The following is a 14632-nucleotide window of genomic DNA, read 5'->3' on the forward strand; positions in this document are numbered from 1 at the left end:
CTCATAGGGTATAATGCTGCCCCCTCATAAGGTATAATAATGCCCCCCTCATAGGGAATAATGCACCCCCTCATAGGGTATAATGCTATATAGATATATAGATATATAGTTAGATAGATATAGATAGAAAGATAGATGTAGAAATAGATAGATATAGAGATAGATAGTAGATAATGGATAGAAAGTAGATAATGGATAGATATAGATAGAAAGATTCATAGAGATAGATAGAGATAGATATAGAAAGAAAGATAAATAGATAGATAGATAGATAGATAGATAGATCGATAGGTAGATAGATATAGAGATAGATAGAAAATAGATAATGGATAGATAGATAGATATAGAGATAGATAGCTATAGATAGAAAGATATAGAGATAGATAGATATATAGATAGAGATAGATAATAGATAGAGATATACAGATATAATAATAATAATAATAATAATAATAATAATAATATAGACATATATAGTTAGATATAGAGATAAATATATATAGATAGATGGCTATAAATAAAAATAGATATAGAGATATATATAGAGATAGATATAGAGATAATAGATATAGAGATAGATAGATAGATAGATAGATAATAGATATAGAGATAGATAGATAGATAGATATAGAGATAGATATAGAGACAGATAGATATAGAAAGATAGATATAGAGATAATAGCTAGATATAGAGATATGTATAGAGATAGATAGATATAGAGTTAGAAAGATAGATATAGAGAGAGATATAGAGATAGATAGAGATAGCTAGATAGATAGATGGATAGATATATATAGATAATAGAGATAATAGATAGATATAATAGATAGATATAGAGATAGATATAGAGATAGATGGATAGATCAATAGATAGATAGATAAAGAGAGAGAGATAGAGATAGAGATAGATAATGAGATATAGAGATAGATATAGAGATATAGTGTTAGATAGAAAGATAGATATAGAGATAGATAGATAGATATAGCGATAGATATGGATATAGAGATAACAGATAGATATAGAGATAGATAGATAGATAGATAGATATAGCGATAGATATGGATATAGAGATAACAGATAGATATAGAGATAGATAGATATAGAGATAATAGATAGATAGATAGATAGATATAGAGATAAAATATAGATAGCTATAGAGAGAGAGATATAGAGATAGATATAGAGAGAAACAGATATAGATATAGAGATAGATATATAGATAGATAGGTAGATAGATATAGAGATAATAGATAGATATAGATATAGATAGATATAGATATAAAGATAGATAGATAGAGATAGAGAGAGCGGTAGATAGAGAGAGAGATAGATATAGAGAGAGATAGATACAGAGATCGATAAATAGATAGAGAGATAGATATAGATATAGATAATAGATAGATAAAGATAGCTAATAAATATAGAGATAACAGATAGATATAGAGATAGAGTAAGATAGAAAGATATAGAGATAGGTTGATATAGATAATAGAGATAGCTATAGCTAGATAGATAGACATAATAGATAGATATAGATATAGAGATAGATAGAAAGATAGATAGATGTAGAGATAGAAAGATAGATATAGAGATAGAGCGATAGATAGAGATAGATATAGATAATAGAGATAAATAGATAGATAGTTAGAGAAAGATAGATAGATATAGAGATAGATATAGAGATAGAAAGATAGATAGATATACAGAGAGATAGATATAGAGATAGAGATAAATAGATAGATATAGAGAGAGATATAGAGAGAAATAGATATAGATATAGAGATAATAGATATATATAGAGATAGATAGATAGATATAGATATAGAGAGAGATAGATACAGAGAAAAGATATAGAGATAAATAGATAGAGAAAGATAGATAGATATATAGATATAGAGATAGAAAGATAGATATAGAAATAGAGCGATAGATAGATATACAGAGAGATAGATATAGAGATAGATAGAGATATATTGATAGATAGCTATAGAGAGAGATATAGAGATAGATATAGAGAGAAATAGATATAGATATAGAGATAGATATAGAGATAGATAGAGATAGATATATAGATATAGATATAAAGATAGATATAGAGATAGATATAGATATAGAGATAGAGCGATAGATAGCGAGAGATATAGATATAGAGATAGATAGATACAGAGAAAAGATATAGAGATAGATAACGGATAGATAGATAGGTATAGAGATAGATAGATATAGATATTAGATAGAGATATATATAGATAGATATAGATGGTAGCTAGATAGATATAGATGGTAGCTAGATAGATAATAAATATAGAGATAATAGATATAGAGATAGATAGAGTAAGATAGATAGATATAGAGATAGATAGATAGATAGACATAATAGATAGATATAGAGATATATATAGAAAGATATAGAGATAGATAGATATAGAGATAGATGTAGAGATAGAAAGATAGATATAAAGATAGAGCGATAGATAGAGATAGATATAGAAATAGATAGATATAGATAATAGATAGAGATAGATATAGATAATAGATAGAGATAGAAAGATAGACAGATATAAGAGAGATAGAGAGAGAGATATATAGAGATAGATAGATAGAGAGAGACAGATAGAGAGAGCGAGAGATATATAAAAAAAAAAAAAAAAACACAATACTCACCTCTCCTCCTCGCTCCCACGCTGATCCCGGCTTCAGTGTCAGGAGCTGCCCCCTCTGCCAGACACACAGCGGGGCGCGCACTGGCTGTGAGCCAGGAGCAGAGAGGACTGAGGGCGGCGCCGGCCCTGATTTACAGCTGTAGTCTGCTGAGCAGCTTACTGGGCTGGGGGCGGGGCCTCTGGGGGGGTGGAGACCTGAAATGATATTCACTGCTTCGCAGTGAATATTCATTTCTCTTTAGCAGCGGGGACAGGGGCTCCTGCCTCCTGACACCCGCTGCTGCTCCGCTGGCAGGGGCCCCCATAGCAGCTGCATGGTGTGCGACACAACACTGGCTGGGGGCCCCTGGAGCAGCGGGGGCCCTAGGCAACTGCTGGCCCTGTATGCCAGCAGGTGCCAGGGCCCACCAGATGCCAGGGCCCACCGGAGAATCCTCCGGTTCTCCGGTGGGCCAGTCCGACGCTGGTCATAGATAGACCATTATTTTTAATCTTTAAAGATTCCATAATAACATAGTCTGTACCACAGGACTGGCATATAGCAAATGTGGTGCCAATATTCAAAAAAGGGACAAAAACTGAACTTGGAAATTATAGGCCAGTAAGTTTAACCTCAACTGTGGGTAAAATCCTGGAGGGTTTTCTAAGAGATACTATACTGGAGTATCTGAAGAAGAATAACCTCATGACCCAATATCAACATGGGTTTACAAGGGACCGTTCCTGTCAGACTAATCTGATAAGCTTTTATGAAGAGGTAAGTTCCGGACTGGACCAAGGGAATGCAGTGGATGTGGTGTACATGGACTTTTCAAAAGCTTTTGATACGGTGCCACACAAAAGGTTGATACATAAAATGAGAACAATGGGGATAGGGGAAAATATGTGTAAGTGGGTTAAGAGCTGGCTCAGGAATAGGAAACAAAGGGTGGTTATTGATGGAGCACACTCTGACTGGGTCACGGTTAGCAGTGGGGTACCACAGGGGTCAGTTTTGGGCCCGCTTCTTTTTAACATATTTATTAATGACCTTGTAGGGGGCATAGAGAGTAGAATTTCAATATTTGCAGATGACACTAAACTCTGCAGGGTATTCAATACAGAGGAGGACAATTTTATATTACAGGAGGATTTATGTAAACTAGAAGCTTGGGCTGATAAATGGCAAATGAACTTTAATGTGGATAAATGTAAGGTCATGCACTTGGGTAGAACAAACAAGATGTATAATTATGTGCTTAACTGTAAAACACTGGGCAAAACTGTCACTGAAAAAGACCTGGGTGTATGGGTGGACGACAAACTCACATTTAGCGGCCAGTGTCAGGCAGCTGCTGCAAAGGCAAATAAAATAATGGGATGCATTAAAAGAGGCATAGATGCTCATGAGGAGAACATAATTTTACCTCTATATAAGTCACTAGTGCGACCACACTTAGAATACTGTGTACAGTTCTGGTCTCCGTTGTATAAGAAAGACATAGCTGAACTGGAGCGGGTGCAGAGAAGAGCAACCAAGGTTATTAAGGAACTAGGGGGTCTGCAATACCAAGACAGGTTATTACACTTGGGGTTATTTAGTTTGGAAAATCGAAGGCTTAGGGGTGATCTGATTACAATGTATAAATATATGAGAGGACAGTACAAAGACCTTTCTAATGATCTTTTTACTCTTAGCCTGTGACGGGGACAAGGGGGCATCCTCTATGTCTGGAGGAAAGAAGGTTTAAGCATACTCACAGACGCGGATTCTTTACTGTAAGAGCAGTGAGACTATGGAACTCTCTGCCATATGACGTTGTAATGAGTGATTCACTACTAAAATTTAAGAGGGGACTGGATGCCTTTCTTGAAAAGTATAATATTACAGGGTATATACACTAGTTTCTTTAATATTGCGTTGATCCAGGGAGCTAGTCTGATTGCCGTATGTGGAGTCGGGAAGGATTTTTTTCCCCCAAAGTGAAGCTTAGTGTTTGCCACATGGGTTTTTTTTGCCTTCCTCTGGATCAACATGTTATGGCAAGATAGGATAGCATATGGGTTGAACTAGATGGACTTAAAGTCTTCCTTCAACCTTAATAACTATGTTACTATGTTATTATGTCATTTCACATGCTGTTGTGCAAATGGAATAGACAACAGATGGAAATTATTGGCAATTATCAAGACACCCTCATTAAAGGAGTGGTTCTGCAGGTGGGGACCACAGACCACATCTCAGCACCAATGCTTTCTGGCTGATGTTTTGGTCACTTTTGAATGTTGGTTGTGCTTTCACACTTGTGGTAACATGTGACAGACTCTACAACCCACACAAGTGGCTCAGGTAGAGCAGCTCATCCAGGATGGCACATCAATACGAGCTGTGGCAAGAAGGTTTGCTGTGTCTGCCAGCGTAGTGTCCAGAGGCTGGAGGCGCTACCAGGAGACAGGCCAGTACACCAGAAGACGTGGAGGGGGCCGTAGGAGGGCAACAACCCAGCAGCAGGACCACTACCTCCGCCTTTGTGCAAGGAGGAACACTGCTAGCGCCTTGCAAAATGACCTCCAGGAGGCCACAAATGTGCATGTAACTGCACAAACAGTTAGAAACCGACTCCATGAGGATGGTCTGAGTGCCCGACGTCCACAGATGGGGGCTATGTAACACATCTCTTTTACCTCCTGTCTACTAGGTCAGAATAAATGGGTAACAAAACGATAATTAACTAGTTCCTAGCTAATCAAGATCATGGATCATCCCAGACATTATCCACTCATGTTTTTTTTAATGTCCTACGTACATACCGTAGTTTTATTATCTCTCCTCAGCGCTGATTAGGGCATAACCCGCTGTAACAGGCCTTAGTAGACCCCAAGTCCAGACTATAAGTGGGGTTAAATCGGTCTAGGCTCAATTATATCACAAGATATATTGTGGTATAGACCATTTCATGCCCCCTCATGCCAGATTAGACCTTGATATCAGCAGCGTTGAGTGATGTACACATGAATTACGTAATTTTTCAACATCTTATTGGAGATTCGGGTTTGTCAAGTTATGTGAGAAAATAACTGACATAAATCTTAATGTTCTAAGCACATAGACTTTTATTACTTGAAATAGAAATACTTCAATCAGTAAAAATATTAGACTTCCACAAAGATATAACGAGGTAAAGAATCCTACCGCACTTCTCAGTAGTCACACATTACAAGCAGCCACGTGTCTGAGTATAATAGAAAGAGATTGGCTCTCTTATCAACCAATCAGAGACAGGGTGAGAAAACCAGTGAAGTGAGAAGACCAAGTTACAATTGTGTTCCAAGGTAAAAGCACTTATGTTATCTGACAACAGTGTAATTTCAGATGTAATGACTGCTGTCCGTTACCTGTTATATGGTAACAACAATCTACATCATGTGAATAACAAAAATACCTTCCGGCTATCTGTATGTCCGTCCGTTTTAAGTTATTAAAGAATTGCATCTAAAATCTATCTCATTTACAAAGGGTATATTGTATCCTGGAGGGGAAAACTATGGCCTAAGTTATTTTACACCCTCGGGTATAGTTTGGCATAGGACAGTTTATCTCTCGGGGTATACTCTGGCCTGGGCCGAACTATACCCGGGATTAATCTGGTCAAGGGTTAATTTGGCCTGTTACACTGGTCCAGTCTGCTGTATTAGTGCATGTCCCGGTCCTCTCTGCTGTACAGTTGTGGCCAAAAGTATTGACACCCCTGCAATTCTGTCAGATAATACTCAGTTTCTTCCTGAAAATGATTGCAAACACAAATTCTTTGGTATTATTATCTTCATTTCTCCTGTAAACTCTATGTTGATGCCTTTGCCCAAAAAGCTCTACTTTTGTCTCATCTGACCAGAGAACATTCTTCCAAAACGTATTAGGCTTTCTCAGGTAAGTTTTGGCAAACTCCAGCCTGGCTTTTTTATGTCTCGGGGTAAGAAGTGGGGTCTTCCTGGGTCTCCTACCATACAGTCCCTTTTCATTCAGATGCCGACGGATAGTACAGGTTGACACTGTTGTACCCTCGGACTGCAGGGCAGCTTGAACTTGTTTGGATTAAATGAAGATAATAATAACAAAGAATTTGTGTTTGCAATCATTTTCAGGAAGAAACTGAGTATTATCTGACAGAATTGCAGGGGTGTCAATACTTTTGGCCACAACTGTATGTATATATCCCAGTCCAGCCTGCTATATCAGTGCACATCCTGACGTTCCTGCATGCTGTACGTATATATCCCGATACCACCTGATGTATGTGTCCAGATACTGGCTAATGTATCAGTGGCATGTCCTGGTCCTGCCTGCACTATCAGTGCTTGTCCTGGTCCTGCCTGCAGTATTAGTGCATGTCCTAGTACTGCCTGCTGTATCAGTATGTCCAGATCCTGCCTGCAGTATTAGTGCATGTCCCGGTCCTGCCTGCCGAGTTAGTGTATGTCCCAGTCCTGCCTGTAGTGTTAGTGCATGTCCTGGTCCAACTGCAGTAATACTATATGTCACGGTCCTGTCTGCAGTATTAGTGCATGTCTCGGTCCTGCCTGTTGTATCAGTATGTCCCGGTCTTGCCTGCAGTATAAGTGCATGTCCCGGTCCTGCCTGTAGTATTAGTGCATGTCCCGATCCTGCCTGCAATATTAGTGCATGTCCCGATCCTGCCTGTAGTATTAGTGCATGTCCCGGTCCTGCCTGCAATATCAGTGCATGTCCTGGTCCTGCCTGCACTATCAGTGCATGTCCCGGTCCTGCATGAAATATTAATGCCTGCCTGCTGTATCAGTGCACATCCTGGTCCTGCATACAGAATCAGTGCATGTCCTAGTAATGCCTGCTGTATCATTACATATCCTGGTCCTGCCTGCTGTATCAGTATGTCTCAGTCCTGCCTGCAGTATCACTACACATCCTGGTACTGCCTGAAGAATCAGTGCACGTCCCGGTCCTGCCAGCAGAATCAGTGCGCGTCCCTGTCCAGTCTGCAGTATCAGTGCACGTCCCGGTCCTGCCTGCAGTATTAGTGCATGTCTCGGTTCTGCCTGCAGAGTTAGGGTATGTCCCGGTACTGCCTGCAGAGTTAGTGTATGTCCCGGTCCTGCCTGCAGAGTTAATGCAAGTTCCGGTCCTGCCTGCAATATTAGTGCATGTCCCGGTCCTGCCTGCAATATTAGTGAATGTCCTGGTCCTACCTGTTGTATCAATGCACATCTTGGTCCTGCATGCAGGATCAGTGCATGTCCTAGTAATGCCTGCTGTATTAGTGCATATCCTGGTCCTGCCTGCTGTATCAATGCACATCTTGGTCCTGCATGCAGGATCAGTGCATGTCCTAGTAATGCCTGCTGTATTAGTGCATATCCTGGTCCTGCCTGCTGTATCAGTATGTCTCAGTCCTGCCTGCAGTATCAGTGTATGTCCTGGTACTGCCTGAAGAATCAGTGTACGTCCCGGTCCTGCCAGCAAAATCAGTGCACGTCCCTGTCCTGTCTGCAGTATCAGTGCACGTCCCGGTCCTGCCTGCAGTATTAGTGCATGTCCCGGTTCTGCCTGCAGAGTTAGGGTATGTCCCGGTACTGCCTGCAGAGTTAGTGTATGTCCCGGTCCTGCCTGCAGAATTAATGCAAGTTCCGGTCCTGCCTGCAATATTAGTGCATGTCCTGGTCCTACCTGCTGTATCAATGCACATCCTGGTCCTGCATACAGGATCAGTGCATGTCCTAGTACTGCCTGCTGTATTAGTGCATATCCTGGTCCTACCTGCTGTATCAGTATGTCTCAGTCCTGCATGCAGTATCAGTGCACGGTCTGGTATTGTCCGCAGAATCAGTGCAAGTCCCGGTCCTGCCTGCTGCATTAGTGCATGTGCCAGTCCTGCCTGCAGTATTAGTGCATGTCCCGGTCCTGCCTGCAGTATTAGTGCATGTCCCAGTTCTGCCTGCACTATTAGTGCATGTCCCGGTCCTACCTGCAATATTAGTGCATGTCCCGCTTCTGCCTGCAGTATTAGTGTATGTCCCAGGCCTGCCAGCAGTATTAGTGCATGTCCTGGTCCTGCCTGCAGTATCAGTTCATGTCCCAGTCCTGCCTGTAGTATCATTGCACGTCCCGGTCCTGCCTGCAGTATCAGTGCACATCCCGGTCCTGCCTGCAGTATTAGTGCATGTCCCCGTCCTGCCTACAGTATCAGTGCACGTCCCGGTCCTGCCTGCAGTATAAGGGAATGTCTCGGTCCTGCCTGCCGTATCAGTGCACGTCCCGGTCCTGCCTGCAGTATCAGGGAACGTCTCGGTCCTGCCTGCCGTATCAGTGCACGTCCCGGTCCTGCCTGCAGTATCAGTGTATGTCCCGGTCCTGCCTGCAGTATTAGTGCATGTCCTGGTCCTGTCTGCAGTATCAGTGCATGGCCCGGTCCTGCCTGTCGTATCATTGCACGTCCCAGTCCTGCCTGCAGTATTAGTGCATGTCCCGGTCCTGCCTGCAGTATTAGTGCATGTCCCAGTCCTGCCTACAGTATCAGTATGTCCCGGTCCTGCCTGCAGTATCAGTATGTCCCGGTCCTGCCTGCAGTGTCAGTGCACATCCCGGTCCTGCCTGCAGTATTAGTGCATGTCCCGGTCCTGTCTGCAGTATCAGTATGTCCCGGTCCTGCCTGCAGTGTCAGTGCACGTCCCGGTCCTGCATGCAGTGTCAGTGCACGTCCCGCTCCTGCCTGCAGTATCAATGCACATCCCGATCCTGCCTGCAGTATCAGTATGTCCCGGTCCTGCCTGCAGTGTCAGTGCACATCCCGGTCCTGCCTGCAGTATTAGTGCATGTCCCGATCCTGCCTGCAGTATTAGGGCATGTCCCAGTCCTGCCTACAGTATTAGTGCATGTCCCGGTCCTGCCTGCAGTATTAGTGCATGTCCCGGCCCTGCCTGCAGTATTAGTGCATGTCCCGGCCCTGCCTGCAGTATTAGTGCATGTCCCGGTCCTGCCTGCAGTATTAGTGCATGTCCCAGTCCTGCCTGCAGTATCAGTATGTCTCGGTCCTGCCTGCAGTATCAGTATGTCCCGGTCCTGCCTGCAGTATTAGTGCATGTCCCGGTCCTGCCTGCAGTATCAGTGTATGTCCTGGTCCTGCCTGCAGTATTAGTGCATGTCCTGGTCCTGTCTGCAGTATCAGTGCATGTCCCAGTCCTGCCTGCAGTGTCAGTGCACGTTCCGCTCCTGCCTGCAGTATCAATGCACGTCCCGATCCTGCCTGCAGTATCAGCATGTCCGGTCCTGCCTGCAGTGTCAGTGCACGTCCCGGTCCTGCCTGCAGTGTCAGTGCACGTCCCGGTCCTGCCTGCAGTATCAGTGCACGTCCCGGTCCTGCCTGCAGTATCAGCACGTCCCGGTCCTGCCTGCAGTGTCAGTGCACGTCCCGGTCCTGCCTGCAGTATCAGTGCACGTCCCGGTCCTGCCTGCAGTATCAGCACGTCCCGGTCCTGCCTGCAGTGTCAGTGCACGTCCCGGTCCTGCCTGCAGTGTCAGTGCACGTCCCGGTCCTGCCTGCAGTGTCAGTGCACGTCCCGGTCCTGCCTGCAGTATCAGTATGTCCCGGTCCTGCCTCCAGTACCAGTATGTCCCGGTCCTGTCTGCAGTATCAGTGCACATCAGTGCACGTCCCGGTCCTGCCTGCAGTATCAATGCACGTCCCGGTCCTGCCTGCAGTATCAGTATGTCCCGGTCCTGCCTGCAGTATCAATGCACGTCCCGGTCCTGCCTGCAGTATCAGTATGTCCCGGTCCTGCCTCCAGTACCAGTATGTCCCGGTCCTGTCTGCAGTATCAGTGCACATCAGTGCACGTCCCGGTCCTGCCTGCAGTATCAATGCACGTCCCGGTCCTGCCTGCAGTATCAGTATGTCCCGGTCCTGCCTCCAGTACCAGTATGTCCCGGTCCTGTCTGCAGTATCAGTGCACATCAGTGCACGTCCCGGTCCTGCCTGCAGTATCAATGCACGTCCCGGTCCTGCCTGCAGTATCAGTATGTCCCGGTCCTGCCTGCAGTATCAATGCACGTCCCGGTCCTGCCTGCAGTATCAGTATGTCCCGGTCCTGCCTCCAGTACCAGTATGTCCCGGTCCTGTCTGCAGTATCAGTGCACATCAGTGCACGTCCCGGTCCTGCCTGCAGTATCAATGCACGTCCCGGTCCTGCCTGCAGTATCAGTATGTCCCGGTCCTGCCTCCAGTACCAGTATGTCCCGGTCCTGTCTGCAGTATCAGTGCACATCAGTGCACGTCCCGGTCCTGCCTGCAGTATCAATGCACGTCCCGGTCCTGCCTGCAGTATCAGTATGTCCCGGTCCTGCCTGCAGTATCAATGCACGTCCCGGTCCTGCCTGCAGTATCAGTATGTCCCGGTCCTGCCTCCAGTACCAGTATGTCCCGGTCCTGTCTGCAGTATCAGTGCACATCAGTGCACGTCCCGGTCCTGCCTGCAGTATCAGTGCACGTCCCGGTCCTGCCTGCAGTATCAGTGCACGTCCTGCCCGCTCTGCACGGATGATGAGGACAGTACCTGTGTGAGGACATAGTGAGGCAGTCTCCTGTGATCCGATGTGTGCGGGGTTTCCCAGCTCCTGCCCTCTCCGGCTGCTGTCACTTTCTCTGCGCTCAGTGTCTGCCTGCCGCGGAGCTGCTGGTGTCAGCCCTGTCATTTCTCCAGCTTCTCTGCATGGGGGAGGAGTTTAGTCTGCTACTCTTTTCCTATTGGCTGCTCTTAGTTGCCAGCAGTTCAGATGGACAGCTGGCATTCCCCACTTCGCAGTGCTCATGCTCCATCCCCGGGAAGTCTCGTGAGAGCTCAGCTACTTTCCTCCCGGGAGTTTTAACGTGAGCAGCACGGTAGTACGGCCCGGCAGCTGGTCTGGTGCTGCGCTGCTCTCCGGTCTATGGCGGCGCCATACTGTCCTTGCTCCTGTCCCTGGCTGTCCAGCTGCTGTGTTATTGGGAACACACGGTGTAATAGTCAGCACAGAGCATGTGGACGGGTGTCAGCAGGGTCCTGACAGCAGCTCCCATTCTGCTCTCACAGATAGTCCCTCCGAGGTCTGAGGCCACAGAATTTCTCTTCTGGTGCAATGTCCTTCTAGGACGATTTTATTATTCATTTATGTATTATATATATAATGTATGGGATGAAACCCAATTGTAAAAAATTAATTTAATTATTATTTGGTTGGCTTTTTTTTTTACTGCACGTTAATGTAATTTGTGGTCAGATTATACCTATGAGGAGCTCAGAATAGGACAAATAAAAGCGTTATAAACTCACCGTCAGACCTTCCTGGTGGGCTCACTGACAGGTTCTCAGTTAACTCATTCTGCAGCCTATAGGGAGTGCAGCACAGAGGCTATTGAAGACAAACGGTGCAGAACGTTTAAGGCTGTGCCCATAATCCCGAAGAAGCTGCGCTTTGGATGCAGCATGTCCGCTGCCGTCTACTGAACGCGGGTGATTCCGCATGTGATCACTGAATCGTGTGGAATCACCGCGTCTAATACATTGTACGGGTGAGATTTCTCTTGTGGAGGCTTGCGTCTCTGCAAGATAAATAGACATGCTGTGGTCCTGAAAGACGCGCCGCATGTCCGTGTCTGTGGACGCATACTATGCACGGGACTTCTTGAAATCTCATCTACTATTCTGTAACATCTGGACGCTGCATAAATACGCAGCATCAAACCCGCAGCGATTACTGATCGTGGGCACGTACCTTATAGAAACACTCCCATCAAAGTTTTTATGCTCTTAATATAATCATCACATGGCAACAGGCCAGTCAGCTGCAATGGGGCCCTTGAACTGGGGGGATGGTGTCGGGAACTGGGCTCCCCCTGCCCGTCATCGCATGTTCAAACAGATTGGCATCCTGGATGCCAATACAGTAGAAATTAATGAGAGGGAGTGTCAGCTGACACATCCTCAATCATTGTCCTTCAGCATCTGGCATCTCAGTGCAGTGGGCATAATAACGTCACTACATGGAACCCGCGCTGTGCAGAGACGGGAGCAGTGGGGGAACGAGGAGGTGAGGTGAATATTGTATTATTTCTCAACGTCATGAGTATGTTGTAGTGACTATAATAGTGTATGGAGGACGATAGGGAGTACATTATGCTGTATGGAAGCCTATAGGGACTGCATTATGCTGTATGGAGGACTATGGGATGTGTATTATACTTTATTGAAGACTATGGGGAGTGTATTATACTGTATGGAGGACTATGGAGAATGCATTATACTGTATGGAGGACTATGCAGTTTGCATTATGCTGTATGGAGGTCTATGAGGTGCATTTTATTGTATGGAGGGCTATGGGGTGCATTATATTCCATGGAGAACTGGGGAGTGCATTATACTGTATGGAGGACTATGAGGGGTGCATTATACTGTGTGGAGGACTATGGAGAATGCATTATACTGTATGGAGGACTATGCAGTTTTCATTATGCTGTATGGAGGTCTGTGAGGTGGATTTTATTGTGCGGAGGGCTATGGGGTGCATTATATTCCATGGAGGACTGGGGAGTGCATTATACTGTATGGAGGACTATGGGGAGTGCATTATACTGTATGGAGGACTATTGACAGTGCTTTATACTGTTTTGAGGACAATGTAGTTTGCATTATGCTGTATGGAGAACTTTGGGGTGCATTATATTGTATGTAGGGCTATGGGGTGCATTATATTCCTTGGAGGACTGGGGATTGCATTATACTGTATGGAGGACTATGGAGAATGCATTATACTGTATGGAGGACTATGCAGTTTGCTTTATGCTGAATGGAGGACTATGGGGTGCATTATATTCCATAGAGGACTGGGGAATGCATTATACTGTGTGGAGGACTATGGGGAGTGCATTATATCATATTCAGCTGGTCAGATTTTATGACATGATGTCATAGACCTAATGGAAAACAGAAGAATTAACTGAGTAGAAAGACAAAATGAGCAATTGTAAGTACACAGTGCTATATAATATGATTGCAGTATATTAAGAGGATACAAATTTTGATAGGAGGAAAGTGCTTCTTTAATGAAACCGAATTCCAAAAATGATTTTTAGCCCCAATTTTTAGTCTTAAAGGAGGACAAACCCTTTAACTTTATCCCAAATTTAGAAAAGTTCTCATAGAGAACCCAAAACAGTTGCTATATCCTTCTAAGATGAATCCCCAGAGCTACGTGTCTGCTTTTTGTGTTATCAGAGGAGTCTGACAATAACTCCTCAGTAATAGGTTGTAATGTCTTCTATGAGAACAAGATCAGCACATTATTATAGCGTATCTTCACATTCTGAATAAAACCATTCAATGTCGGACTTTGCAGTATAATCATTTTTCTAAATCAGTCTATTACACATGTTTGCTGATATCTGAAGAACGGAGCGCTCAATTCTGTGCTGCCGGATACAATAAACTCAGCAGCAGCTTATTCCTGCTTCTGGGCTACTGTCCTCAGTGCAGGAGTCAGCGTCAGAAGATTTTACAGCCCTCGCAGTAAGCAGAATGCTGCTTACTATAGGGTAACTTGCAGAAAATGCCTCGGGCAGTCCTGTAGGTTATCAGCAAAAAATAGTGATTACAAAAATCATCGATTTCTCCTATATTTGGATAAAATAAAAGTAACAATCCAGTTGAGACAGATGAATCCCAAGTCTAAACAAGAGAGGCCCTTCCTGATCACAAATATCTTACTGATTGAACCTGATTTCACACTGGATATTTTTCAGGCCGTGGATGGATCTTCCTAAATATGACCTAGCATTTGGCCTGACCCGTCATCATATAGACTGAAAAACATTATCTTCCAACAAGTCCTGTCATCGATTTGCAAAGTCTCCCTCGCTTCAGTTTCTTAAGTCAGAGGCTTGCAGATATTATTGAACTAACTTTCCAAGATCTTAAACTGATCT

General features: G+C 44.4%; 1 protein-coding gene across 4 annotated transcripts in view; it reads right to left on the reverse strand.

Moving 5' to 3' along the window:
- The window catches only part of CAMKK1 (calcium/calmodulin dependent protein kinase kinase 1), a 433796-nt gene extending 422416 nt beyond the window's left edge, over window positions 1–11380 (reverse strand). For all 4 annotated transcript variants that reach the window (XM_073590582.1, XM_073590580.1, XM_073590579.1 and 1 more), the window contains exon 1: window positions 11228–11380. The gene's annotated coding sequence lies outside the window, so the exon portion shown is untranslated. The remainder of the gene's footprint in view (window positions 1–11227) is intronic.
- Window positions 11381–14632: the final 3252 nt, after the last annotated feature.

Source organism: Dendrobates tinctorius, unplaced genomic scaffold, assembly GCF_039654945.1.
Source record: "Dendrobates tinctorius isolate UK_male_01 unplaced genomic scaffold, ASM3965494v1 ptg000117l, whole genome shotgun sequence".
NCBI lineage: Eukaryota > Metazoa > Chordata > Amphibia > Anura > Dendrobatidae > Dendrobates > Dendrobates tinctorius.